This window comes from Neltuma alba, unplaced genomic scaffold (genome assembly GCF_004799145.2).
Source record: "Neltuma alba isolate B1F8T4 unplaced genomic scaffold, ASM479914v2 tig00011124_pilon, whole genome shotgun sequence".
Lineage (NCBI taxonomy): Eukaryota > Viridiplantae > Streptophyta > Magnoliopsida > Fabales > Fabaceae > Neltuma > Neltuma alba.
The window spans coordinates 51,829-67,088 of NW_021635861.1; positions in this window are offsets into that span (position 1 = coordinate 51,829).

Sequence of the window (15,260 nt, forward strand, 5' to 3'; positions counted from 1 at the left end):
ATGTTGTTAAAAGACTAAAATACCCATTTAAAGTAGCAAATTGGTAATTAGTCCAATCAATTTATAGCTTAAATTTTTTCCTTGAGATGCTGCTAGATGAACCATTAGCTTCATGCGTTCTTACTCTCTATATTGTTAAAAGAGTAAAATGTATAATTTTTTTTATTTGTATAATTTTATATTAAGAAGTTTATATTACTCTATCCGTCTCATGAAATGTTGGAAAGGTTATTTAAATTTCTAATACAAACTCATATTATAACATAATGAGAACGTTTATATAGCAGATATAACAAAGAATTTAAGAAAATGACAAATTTGATACTGAAATATACTAATACATTAAGATTCTGATTTTTCAATTATAAGAAAAAAAATTCCTTTGAAAAGTTATTAATTTAATATTGTTGGAGTCAAGTAATTAAAAAGTCCTATTCCCATTACCAAAAAAAATCCCTGCTCTCATAAATTTCTTATCAATATATCAGAATTAGTATAAAATATTATATTATGCATTGTCAATTTTTTGCTCTTAGTATTTCCAAATTTTTAAAATAAGACATTTTGTATAAATAAATACTATATATAATGTCAAGGTTTCATGGTTTAAATTTTTTCAAAATAATATTATTTTAAATTATAAAAGGGCATTTTAGTCTTTAAAACAATATTTAAAAATTCCTAACAAGGCCTATTGGCCTAATTAGGGATTTGTTAAAAATGTAGGCCTTAATTTTGATTTTAATATTTCAACCAGATTTAATCAAGATTCTCCCTTTATTTTATTGGATCCTGACCCTAAAAAACCAATTAAGTGAGATGTAAATTGTCACAAGATAAAGTTTTTTTAAATATAAAATGAAACTCATTTGTTATCAAAATTAATGCTGTCTCTCCGCTTTTAAGTTTAAAATTTCAATTTAATTTTTTAATTAGTTTAATAATAGTAAGTAGAGGGAGTATGAAGGAACTGAGATAACTTCGCCTTCCCCCTTGCATCTTCTTCATCCAGTTCTTCGAACTTCACGCCATAGTTCTTCTGCCACACACACACATATGATCTTCATCATTTCACATGGACGCCCCCCACAAACACGGTACAGACATGCATGTTATAGCAAATTAAAGCTGGTGCCCAATATAATAAAAACACAGAGAGATACAAGTGATTTCATCTTCACGCAAATCATTGGTTTCTCCTCCTCAGCTAGTTTGAACCACAAATCTGAAGCCAAGATTGAAAAATCTAAACTACGTACCAGCAAATGTGAGTAAAACAAATAAATTTGGAAAGGCAGGACAACCGAAGAGGAGGAGGAGCTGTACATATTTGATTTGTGCGGAATACACACCAAAATTTAAGGGGGAAAATTCTTTTTTTTTTTTTCATGTATAGATATTTTTCTATTAGAAGTAATCATATTTAAGATGCTGTCAAGTATTAGATATGAGCGTCTTTCCTTGCAATGATTTGGACACTAATTCATCACTTTATGAAAAACTAGACAGAATTTTTGAATCTTTCCAGGATAGTTTTGATAAAATAGCATATATGCATTCAATAATCTTTGAATTGGGTTTAAATTTTGTTAATAGGTTTGAAAAACCCAATACGTCATTTTTAATGATTGGATTGTCAATTCGTTCCCCAATGTGAGAGTTATTTAGTTCATATTTCATTCTTTTTTTTTTGGTATTTTTAGTTTAATTTCTTCATTTTCTATTGCACATTAGTTGAGATTTTTTTGTACCCTATTTTAATTATAAAGGAGCTGATTTTTATAGAGCCAGGGGGCGTTTATTTTTTTTCCAAAAATACTTTTATATAAGTTGAGATAAAATTCTTTTCACATACTTACTTCGTATATTATAAAATCACTTTTAAAATTATATTTTGATTTCCATCCAAATACCTCATGACAACCAGTGATTTTCATCATTGAATTGAAAAGCTTTCCACGTTATTAATTGTAATGTTTCCTGTACTAATTTCTATCATATAAATATATATATATATATTCAATTGTTTTCTTGGAGCTAGGTTGTTACAAGTGGTGAGAATTTACGTTGGGCTGCGTTTAATTTATTTAATGGATTGAGTAGTTTGTTTTTCTGATAATGTATATGTGAGGCAATGCAAAACACATATTTATATTATCACAATTAATGTCACTATCGAAAATGTTGCTTTCCGCATAAAGGTGGATAGTGCCTCCAGCTTTGGCCTCTTTCTGGGGGAGGCTTCATGGCTTGGATTTCACAGTATGCTCGAGAAAATGACCTCTTTCGTTTTATTTTTTGTTCATTTTTCACCAAATACTGGTTACAAGAAACACTAACTACTAGAACAAAACAAAATTTGAAAAAAAAAAGGTTCTGTAAATTGAATTGGTGATTTGCAATGTCTCAACTTGCAAAGGCACGCTTCATTTTGGTGAGACATCTCAATCGGTGCACAGAATGGCGTCATCTCTAATCTCATAATGTCAATACAACCATGGACATAAAGCAGCTACATCATATTACTACTCTTAATTTAAATAAAAAATTTGAATAAATATTTGTGAAGCAAAAAAAAAAAAAAAAGAAGAGTAAATACAAAACAATTTAAGGTTTTTTTTTTTAAATAATTGAGCCCAAAATATTTACTCTTGATACTAATAACTAATCCTCTCGCGTCGTAGATTTTTTAAAGAGGTTTTAGTGGTTATCATAAGACCCTTGCCATGTACACCTGACACCACAAGGAATTGAGCCTCTCACTATGGTGAGGGCTAGATTACGCCGTAATTAATTTAATTTAATTCCAACATATTTGGCGCGCATAAAATACTATCTCCGATCTTAATTATAAGAACCAGTTGATTAATTTGAGGAGATTAAAGAAGTAAGTTAAGTTAGTTATTTGTCCTACATAAGCGTTATCTTTTCTAAAATATCCTTACTAATCAAGTGTATTGACTATAACTATCATTGTTAGAAAGACTACTTTGAAAAAAATATATATAAATATAAAAGACAAAGTGGACTGAGATCTTATATTTATGATCAAAATAAAAATCAAACAGGATGTTATATCAAGAATCTCCGATCTTAATTATAAGAACCAGTTGATTAATTTGAGGAGATTAAAGAAGTAAGTTAAGTTAGTTATTTGTCCTACATAAGCGTTATCTTTTCTAAAATATCCTTACTAATCAAGTGTATTGACTATAACTATCATTGTTAGAAAGACTACTTTGAAAAAAATATATATATAAATATAAAAGACAAAGTGGACTGAGATCTTATATTTATGATCAAAATAAAAATCAAATAGGATGTTATATCAAGAATCGGAGGTAGTATTAATTTGCTTAGTCAAATAAAGAAATAATAATGCAATTATGTTGAAAATGACGAGACAGATTACTCCATAATTTATTTTACTGAGTGGTAACCGAGCCAGATGACACTTGGAAGATATGTTTCCCCAGAAAAATCAGGCCCTAGCGACAGTGACTAAATTAAATAAAAATAAAATTATTCAGTCTAGTAAAAAGTGTTAAGTAATATTAAAAATAAAAAAATATTGAATTGAATTTAAATAGTTTATAAATAATATGCTCTCTATGATTTTTGGTATTTTTATATAAATTAATTTCAGAAACTATTTTTTTTATCATTAGTGCTCATGTAGCGTGCCCAAGCAATTCGGGCCCCCCAACATTCCCTTATACCCCACAATGCACATTAAACTTTGGATTCTTATATTAATCCCATTATTGTGTTGCGTGTTGGATAGCTGCTCTCTTCTGTAGCATACTGAAATGACATTTTTTTCAAAAAAGAAAATTAGGAGAGGCATTGCTTTATTTTAAAAAAATGTTAAATATATACTCACAGGAATTTATTTTAATAGGAGTTGGGGTTGATTCATTTGCCTGAGACATTTATTTAAAGCACACACGCATATATTAACCCTGACCATTTTCTTCGTGCCAGAAATTATTATCAATCCCATGTTAATTTACAAAAATAAGTTATGTTATTTATTACTTGTAACTAAGACTTCGATCTTGGAAGTCTGTTTGCTCTTCACTTTAATTAGTAAGGCACAAATGAACTTTATATGTTCGGTCTTTCTTCGTAAAAGAACAGAACTCACACTCGACAAGTGTGGTTGGTAATGTAATTCTCAAAGGTAGAGCCCATATTTAGTCATGGAGAGGCCAAAATTAGATATATATATATATATATATATATATATATATATATAACATATTAAGGGAAAATGTTGGGAAAAAAAATTTTAAAAAATATTTTAGAACACTAGATGGGGTTAATTCACTTTTGCCCCGGAATAATATTAAGAAAAAGATTTGAAAATTTGAGAGGTTATATCCCCGCATAGTTAGTCCTCCCTAATATACGAGGTTGGAAATTATCATTAAAATGTTGTTATTATTAGCTGCTTGTAATTTAATAAGTTCCTCGTCATCAATAATACCCCTTCGCTCCTTAATATATAACCTAATTATTGAGTTAATTTTAGTCCTAGATATGAGACCTATTTTCATATTTATCAATTTTTCCTAAATTACCTCTATAGATACTCCCTTAACCATAATCAAGTACGTGAGGGAAAGAAGATACTAAGAAAGATGATTATGGTGTTTTAGAAAAAATATGTTATACTTTTTATAATTAACTAACTTACCTAACTTTCTTAATATAATCAAATTAGTTAAATAGATTTTATATTAAGGACTGGAGGAATATATTATAAGTATTTATTGGATCAATTTTAGTTGTCATTTCACTCGTGAATTATTTCCATCGAAAGTTGATTTGAAATGCATGAGCAAAGGGATTAGACTTGATAATCCTTACTGCCAATGAAATGGAAATATCATTATCGTCATTTTTATTATTATCATTTTATTATTTGCGGATGATATTTATGCGTGACATATGTATGGATGTATAGTACGATCCAGTGCAAGTGGCTGCAAATAATTTGCTCTAAAAAGACATCTGAAAATCAGCTGAACTTGTGTGAATGTTTCCTTGCTGAGTTGCTCTTTTTCTTTCTCAGCCTAATATAGTTTTTTCTTACTTGGCCAAAAGTCTAATGTGAAATTATGCTTATAAGTCTTCTAGAGGCATCAACTCATAACTGCTAGTTATCATCTTTATTCCTCACTGTCTTGTATGTTTATTATTTTGGTACAAAAAAGTCAATTGTAGAAACTTCACTTGAATTTGTTGTGTATTTATAAACTAGTTTATAGTCTCGTATATATTATAATTATTTTTTTTAAAAGTAAACTCTGCAACTTTAAGCAATTTGTCTCTGGTATGAACCCTGCAGATAGAGACTTTTTATATTCCAGTAGTTGTTTTTTTCAAGTCTTCTCACTGATTTCAAAAGTTATGAAACAAATTCAACGTCAGTTATCCTTCTATTTTCACCCTATATATTTCCATCCTTGAAGTTGATTGGTGAGAGTAAATTTCGTCTTTTATTTGATTTTTCTCCATCTTTATCATTATTTTTTGGACACATTCCCATTTATATCCTAAAATTTAAAATCACATCACTAAAATTTAAAATCACATCACTGGCAGAAAAAGATAGAAAGAGGTCCCCCTTGATAACGAAAGTATAATCAGTGGGGTTTACTTAATTAGCACACTTACAAATGCAAAAAAAAAAAAAAGATAAGTGCATACAATTTGGAAAAAAAATTATTATTATTTGGATTTTTATTCACGACATATTCAATCATCATGGTGAGGGGATGAGAATGGGGGTAGTCTGGCTATCTAGATATTTAAAAATCTTGTGTATAGATGTATAAATTACTACCTCTTGTCTTAAATATAAGAGTTAATTAACTAATTTGAGTAAATCAAAAAAATAAGTTATGTTAATTATTTGTTATAAATATGTGCTGTATTTCATAAAATATTTTTGTTAATCAAGACTAGAACTGTCATTATTAGAAGAACTACTTTGAAAAAAATAAATAAATATGAGAGACAAAATAGATTATAGTCTTATATTTAAAATAAAAATAAAAATCAAACAGGTTCTAAAAAAGTAATACAAAATTCAGAAAGGGTGTTATATATAATGTGTCCATAAGGCCTGGATCATACTAGATCACATTTTTCCGTCTGTTTTATTATCTTTCTCGCGTTCACTCATTCATTTGTATACTACAATTCTACGAGCTCAATCATTGCCCTCAACATTGGTTCAACGTTTCATAATTTGCTGATTTAATTTGAAGTAATTCACGCTTAAGATTAATCACATTACTAATGAAGTTGAAATGGATTCTTTCACTATGCATCTTTGACCCCCCCTCAATCCATGATCCATGTCATTAATCAGTCCATTTAATTTAATTTTATTGTCGTGCATTTATTATTGTTATTGCCTAATAAATGACGTTGGAAACAAAATTATGGTGATTAATTTTCCCTAGGGATGATTAAATGAGTACTCTCTCTGTTTCTTTTATAAGAAACAATATTTTCCATAATGGTATTCCTAAATATAAGAAACGAATACTCTTTGATTGAAATTTTAAATATGTCTTTTCACTCTTAATCCTATTAAATATATGTTACTTACTATCTTTCTGTGATGAATTTTCACTTATTATTTATCATATTCTCTTTATAAATAACGGCATAATTAAAAATATGTATATACTCCTTCCGTTCCTTATTATAAGAGACATTTGATGCTTATAGCATGTTCCTATATATAAGAGACACTTACAAGTTGTCTCTACTTTTTTGTGTTGATTTACTATTTTACTCATATTTATTATCTCCAACTCACACTCTCTCTCCCTCTCACTTCTCTTTCTTTTAATAATTTAATTATTCTCTCATGCTCTCTCTCCTTATTAATGAGGGCATTTTTGGAAAAAAAATTATACTTTTTACACATTAATTGTTCTTAACTAATGTTAACTGTTTTTTTGATCAACGTACTTCGGTTATTTGTCTCTTATAATAAGGAACAGAGGGAGTACTTTACATATTTATTGTCTTTAATCAAATTTAACTAATATTTTAAATCACGTGATTTTGTTATAGTAAGAAAATGGAGGAAGTGACATGTTTGATCTAATGTCATTGTCCAGCTAGATAGTAATACAAACGGGAGACTAACAATTCCTTTTGACATGAATAATACTTTTTTGGTGAAAATTTGACGGATTTAATCTGAACCTTTAATTTCATTCATTTGTCCTGTGGAATAAAAATAAATAAAAAGCAAAAGCAAGATCGAATCATTAATTAATTAAACTAGCGAGTCGGATTTAATTGAAGGTGTAAAATTTACTTGGAGCGATGACTATATACTCCTCCGGTCCTTAATATAAGATCTATTTAACTAATTTGATTAGATTAAGGAAGTTAGGTAAGTTAGTTAATTATAAGAAAAGTGACACATTTTTTTTAAAACACCATAATCATCTTTCTTAATACCTCCTCTCCCTCTTCTACTTGATTATGGTCGAAGAAGTATCAATAGAGATAATTTAGAGAAAATTGATAAATATGAAGAATGAGTCTTATATTTAGGATCAAAACCAACTTAAAAATTGAATCCTGTATTAAGGATCGGAGGAGTATTAAACATTAAATGTGTATGTGCGAGACCAAGAGAGGCAAATAAATAATTAAAATTTAAAATGAAGGGGATGGATAGAGATGGGCTGTAAAGGGACAAAACACAAAGAGGGCAGTCTCATTAAATCCAGCTGTGACTGGGAAGCCATATCCTTTTCTGGTTTTGTTTGCTTCCTCTTTGGCTTTGCCTTTATTTATTATCAATTTTGATTTCCCTAATACTCCCAAGGCTCCCAAATTGACGCTTGGGTAATAATCACCTCACGAATTAATCCGGCAACAACAACAATATTGTTGCAGCATATAACACATACTACATCTACTACTTGATTTTTATTTTGATTCTAAATGTAAAATCTCAATCTATTTTGTTCCTTATATTCATGTATTATTTTCTAAGCCAGTTCTTCTAATAATAATAGTTATAACTAATATACTTGATTAGTAAAGATATTTTAAAAAAAGTAACACTTATTTATTACAAATAACTAACTTAACTTTTTTTCTCTAACCTAACCTACCTGATTAGTTAACTGGCGACCAGAAGTAGTGTTAAAATAATAATAATAGTAGTAATGTTTGTTTTGGGGAACAGCAAGTGTACTGTCTGCGTTTGATTGATAGTGTCCCATGCCCACAGCACGTTGATTCTTTTTTCACGTTATAGCCATTTTTGTCCTTTTCAATGTTTCCCATCAACTTTTTTTCCTTTCCTTTATAAGACAAGAAGGAGAATTATTGTATATGTGGTGTGTGTTTGTTTGGTGCCATTAAATTATTGAATATTGCGGGAGCAGATTCCAAGTGAATGATCCAGCTTGAGATTCCTTTCTATAGGCCAAGGGAACTATTCCGCCTTCTCATGCTGTCGACTAGTCTCACCACAGTGCACATCCATAAATGTTTATATCGATTTTTTTTTAAATTTTTACATAATACAATTAAATGCGTGCGTGCACACACAAACATGTTAATACCGAGTTAATTAGTGTTGTTACTAGGACAACCAGTAGTTGACAATATTGTCTTTTATTCCATCTGTGTTAGAACTAAAATCAACCACACCTATATGCCAATCAATTCAAATCTCTTGCTGGTTGTCGTTTATGTAAAACGAGAATAATATTACTGTTACGGTGTTTCTTCTTTAATTCACACTACAAGCAATTCAGGTGTGGTGAGTAAGTTACCCCTTTGGTCAAATACATTTGGGAAAGTTGAGGCAGCCAAATAGATGAAGAGAAGCCAACATCATATACGTGGACCCGGGCACTGTCTTGCTACTTTTATCCTGCTTTTCCCTTTGCGTTCATATGTCACTTCTACGTAAGTTTATTTAAGTTATTTGGAGGTTAATTAATGTTTAGTTTTTTTTAGGCATAGATATTCTTTAATTAAAGACAATCGTATTTGAGATATTGTTAGATACTAAATATATATAGATATTTTTTAACAGGGATTCAAATATTAGTTCATTACGTTATGGATGACTAACTCCTTCCATTATAATTAAATCTCCATTGGTTAATTAATGTTGATTTGGTAATTTTATTTCTATACTTAATGTTTTGAATGTGACATTTTATTTTTTTCCCTTTCTTATTCACAACTTCATTCCTTATGTATGTGGCTGGGAAGAAATTTCAATTCAGTTCATTATCACTTTTTTATTCCAATAAATTAATTAAAATGACTTATATTACCGATTAGAGGGAGTACCTTGTATGCAAATCAACCTTACAAAATTTATCATAAGATGTTGAGTGTGATTCAGCTTGATTTTGATATCAATATTAAATATGCTTAATGATACTTTACGTTTTAAAAGATTTATTACGGCTCAAATTAAAGATTGAGCCACATAAATTAAGGGCTTGCTCGAATTGTCTTTTGTAATTTTAAAAACCTATTTAAAAGTTAAAAAAAATCAATGGGTTAAAAAACTATGTTTGGACCGATCTTGGAGTAAAAATAATCCCCCCTCCCAAAATTAAGTTTGACCTAAAACCACATTTTGAAATTTGTAGAGTTACAAAATCCAAATTGATATTTTAATTAGTTTTTTTTTTATAAATAAAGGTGTATTGAAATATCAATTTTACAAAATAAAGTCCTGCTTGCAGATTGAAGTTGGAATAAAAATCACTTTTACAAATACTAACAAACAAGTTCTAAAATAATATGAACAATTATCTAAACTGGACTTCAGAACCGAAATGATTGAATCAAGAATACCAAATTTAACCCGGTTTTATTGAATTTTGGTTTTGATTTTGCATTCTTCTTTCTCATCCTCACTCCCCATAATTATATTCCACAGAGAGAGCATTTGCTTAATTGCCACAGAACACGGGCCACCTAAAAATCTAGAACCTGAGGTCCTTTTCGGAGCTGCATATATATACAGGTTCCTATAGGAATGCCTTTTTTGCTTTGTCATGAGCGAAACAATTCTTTATTTCCTAATATGGGAATTCGAGGTTCCTTTTCATACAGCATCCTCCTGCATAAAGCCACTGCCCATGCCCTTAAAATTAAAGGACAGAGTGCCCTAAATTCTTTTGCAGCCTTTTAATTTATTTTATTTTGTGGTGGCAGAGAAACAGAGAAAGAGGGGACCTTCTATTAGCTTACTGTAGAGCCCAACTTGTTCATATTCCTCCATCAATACCATCATCATCCATTTGCCTCCCAACTTGGCTTCCTTATGCATCATCATCACCAATCAAACCAAATTTTTTCAACATTATTACACCATCATTAACTTAATTGTCTCTGTCTCATCTCAAATTTGATGTTATTACTTCTCGATACACAACGTTTTAACCTTGCTTTAATAATTCATTTGTCTTATTTTCATATGGCACTTAAAATCTCACTCCAAAAAACTTCCATTCTCATTTAATTCTGAGAAAGAAAAAAGAAAGAAAGGAGAAGAACGAATATCAATATTATTATACTCTCGCGTCATTATCATGTATGATCAAGGGTTTGAATTCCCCTCTGGCAATGCAAACAAACAAACAAAAACAGGTTCCAATTCCTCCAATTAATTCGGTGATTAATCCTTTCATTACGGATTCCAATTTAATCAAAGGTACAATCTATGTTTAATTTTTTTTAAACATATCCGCTGATTAAAAGAAGAAGAAGAGAATGAATATAGTTTATTAGGGGGCTACCTTCTTTTGATATTTACCCTTTTTTGTTATTATCATTATTATTTTTAAATACATGCTTTTAAAAATAGAGGGAATATCAGTGTAATTAAGACAAAATACAATATTTTAATCTTAAATTAAATTGTTGAATCCAATTTGCGAATATGGAGGAATAGGGCTCACCACATTGGAAAGCGAATCTGAATAATCTGATCCGATTGGAAAGTTGGAACCCAGAACCTATCCACCCCGCCTTTTTTTTTTTTTTTGTTTATTTAATTCAAAACATCAATTCACAATTTCACCGCCAAATAATTAATTATTAAAATAATCAAACATGTAATATTTTTTAAAAGGAATTAAGTATTCCTTTTCCCTATTCCGTAGAAAAATTTGACTGGCCGTGAGGTCAATGATAAGCTATATTATTACCCTTGCACATAAAAATGATGCATTCCTTGATTTTCAGGGAGGCTCTGGAAAAATAAAGAGGTCAAAAGGGCATCATATACGTATCCTGTTGTTGCGCGCAGCTTTATTTTAATTAATTCATGATGGCAATGTCTAGTTAATTGGTGACAGTAAAATCAAATAAAATAATGATAATAATAAATTATAGGGATAATTAGTACAGATACAATAAACAAGAGTAATTTGGGGTAGCTGTGAAATCCAAGGGGTGAATTAAATAATGAGAAATATCTAACAGGGTTAGCAATAGCATTAAGATTAAGACAGAGGAAAGTGATTATTGAAGTGGAAACAAGTCAATCCGATTAGGATTGTGAAAATGACAACATAATTTGTATCTGCTCAACTACATTTCGTCGGCGTTTGCAATTTGCACCCTATGATTGATTTGGAATTTGTTAGGCCCTCCATAGCCTCTATTTTATTTCTCTGTCCTCTTTCGCATATGGACATGCTCTAAGAATTTTATTCCAACGCCAGGTTAAATCCTATACCTTAAAGTAATATTTTGAAGAAGCAAATTTTAGAGATTATGCATTTAATCTTAAACTGTTTTTTAATAGCACTTAGTATTTTAAAATGATTTTTTACTGGAATTTTATCTTTAAAATATTTATCCCAGCCGTAACAAGTGTTGTAAACTAAACATTCTTAATTCTCTTCTGGTTTTTAATATATGACTCAATTGTTGAGTTGGTTTTAATCCTAAACATAAGACTTATTTATCATATTTATCAATTTTTTCTAAATTACCCCTATAGATACTCCTTCAACTATAATCAAGTAAAAGAAGAAGAGAGGGTATTGAGAAAGATGATTATGGTATTTTAGAAAAAACGTGTCACATTTTTTATAATTAACTAATTTACCTAACTTCCTTAATCTAATCAAATTAATTAAATGGGTCTTATATTAAAGACTGTAGGAGTTCTATTAAAAAAAATTTTGAGGTGTTAGATGTATAAAAGTTATTTTAGAATACTGATTGCTACTAAAAATCTTAAATTGCTAAATGCATAAAAACTAGTTTGATATTTTGAGTGCTACTGAGAAAATAATTGCTTCCAGTCTTACTTGATTTAAATAACCATTTTATATGATGAATTCCTGCATTATTTTCTTATCAAAAAAAATTATAGTTATTTTTCTAAACAAAAATATATAATTATTTTATTGTGTCTCTTTTTTTTAATTTGATTAATAGTTTTTCTTTTCAAAACTTAAAACGTAAAAAGTTTTCGCCTCATTTCAATACCAGAGAATACTGAATTGGAGAGACAAATCCAGATACTTACTCATCACCGACACTTCTTGTGGTAAATGGTAAAATAAATAACGACTATTTTGCTTTCTCCCTTGAGAGAAGCAGGGGCTGTTTATTCTCTGCGCATGACTATTAATAGTCACGTCTTTCTTTCAATTCATAAATTTCATATATACTACCTCCGGTCCTTATTATAAGATTCCGTTTGACTTTTTGTTTGGTCCTAATTATAAGACTCCAATTCATTTTGTCTCTCATATTTATACATTTTTTCCCAAAATAATCCTTCTAATAATGATAGTTCTAGCCAATATACTTAGTTAGCAAGGATATTTTAGGAATGACAACACTTATTTATTACAAATAACTAACTTAACTTACTTCCTTAATCTCCTCAAATAAGTCAACTGGGTCTTATAATTAGAACCGGAGGTAGTATCTTTTAAGATGTCGGTATGATAAATCCGGCCAAAAAAATGTCTGTATGATATTTTTTTAATCATTTGTCAAACACCATTATTATATCATTTAATGATATTATTAGATACATTTATCATCTCGGGTGTGCAAGGTTAGAATAGGTTTTGACTTAGGGGTTAAAAGCAAACATATTTTCACATGCTTACTTTATGTAAAATTACTTTTAAAACCATGATTTGTTTACACCCAACCTCTTTTTTAATTCTGTGGGGTATGTATGATTACGTAAATGATCCATATGTACAGTATTATTCGTTCATTTTTTTTTCTAAAAATACATAAGGATTTCTAAAAAAATTTTTGTATAGCCTTTTGAAAAATTATAATTTGTACTAAAAATTTAAAACTTCAAATTTAATGTAATTTTATTTTTAATAATTGATTTTGTATTGTGTACATAATCTAAAGTATTGTCTCTTAGTTATCAGTTTTTGAGAAAAACAATCTTTATTTATAAACAATAAGAATGGGAATTTTAAACTACCTCTTCTTGGCATAAATAGGTTTTAAGCCATGAGCATTAGTTTGTCACCATATTAAACACCCAAATTGGCTCCATACATGTTGCGAGTTTAAAAAGTACAGATTGGAGTGGTATTTTCAATTTGAGGAAAAATCAAATTGCAAATATCACAGATGAAGACGAATTTCGTGGTTCTAGAATAAATGAACAGTTGTTCATAATGGAGAAAACCTTGCTATCATGGAGTTATTATCATACTTCCATGTCCAGGACTCAAACATGAGATTATTCGTTAAGTTAAAACTGAAATGATCTCCACAGCCAGTTGATCCAAACACCGGTTGACAGATGAACTCAGAAGGTTAAATTCCTGCGCACCCCGGTTAAATTATTTGAAATGATGTGTGATGGCTTTTATTAAAATATGTTTTCAGCACAGTTCGATTCATTTTTAATCGTTAGAAGATACATGAAATCTTGAAGGCAATAAAGAAAAAATATATTCTTAACACCAAACTTCGCCCCAATCAATATTTAATACATTATGATACCATCTTTGAATAACACACGGCTAATAATTTAATAACGAGTGAGGGTAAACAAATAATTAATCCCTGTTGCACACTCACACAGCTAGCTAGCTTCAAAAAGTTAATAATTTGATTCAGAATTAAACGGTGAGATATAATAATTATATCCCACAGAAATTGATCATCACTACATTAGACTTCATATTGGGTCGGCATTAAATAATTAATCAACCTATACCGATCTCAAATAAGACACGAGGGAGGGAATCTGCTATTCTGATTGATAATTAAGAAAACTCCACCCACAAAAACATGTTGTCTTTTAAATTTATCCTTCTTTTGGTTTTAGTCTCTTAAGTTTTAAACTATAGGTTTTGGTTCCTTAAGAGGTAAAATGATCCAAGTTTTTATTAGATTATAGGGACCAACGTCTTAAATAAAAAGAAATTTGAGGGACTAAAACTAAAATGAGGATAAACTCAAAGGAGCAAATTTTATACTAACCGATTAAGAAAACTCTGCCCACATAGATGCGTCATCCAAAACTTGTTGCCTGCTTCATTTTATTTCTATTCTCTATGATAAAAATAATTGATATATGTATTATAACACGTATTTGAATGGAGAAGGAAAACATAAGTGCATTAAAAAAAAAGCATCATTCATTTATTTGATCCATACTCTTCATATTAATCTTACATAGAATATATATATATATATATAATTGACGTATTATGTTTTAGACTATATATATGTGCTCAATCAAATTCTTATTATAACAGTTACTTGATTAATTTAGATAAATTAATTAATTATAATAAATAAAATATTTTTTAAAAACAACAATGTGTAGCAATAGATGAAATACCATTTTATAAGTAAATTAGTTCAAAAAACAACAAATTTAAAATATAAGATAAATTAACAACATTTTATATTTTAAACTAAATCTAGTCATCGACTAAATTTTATATTAAAGATTAGATGAAGTGATATTTTTTGTGGAAGTTATGGATGTGTGTGCAAGAGTGAGTTTATGTTTTTTTTAAAATAATTTTTCATATTTGTTGGTGGTAATTCAAGAGCAGACTAAGGAGAAATGAAATGGATAGGGGGCATTATATTGTTGAACCAGACTCGAGTATTATTGGACACGTTTTGCAAAATTAGAAATAAAAGTAACATGATGAGGTAATACGGCACAAGATTTAAAGGGCATATACAATTATGGGTGGAAGGGATCAAATATAAGG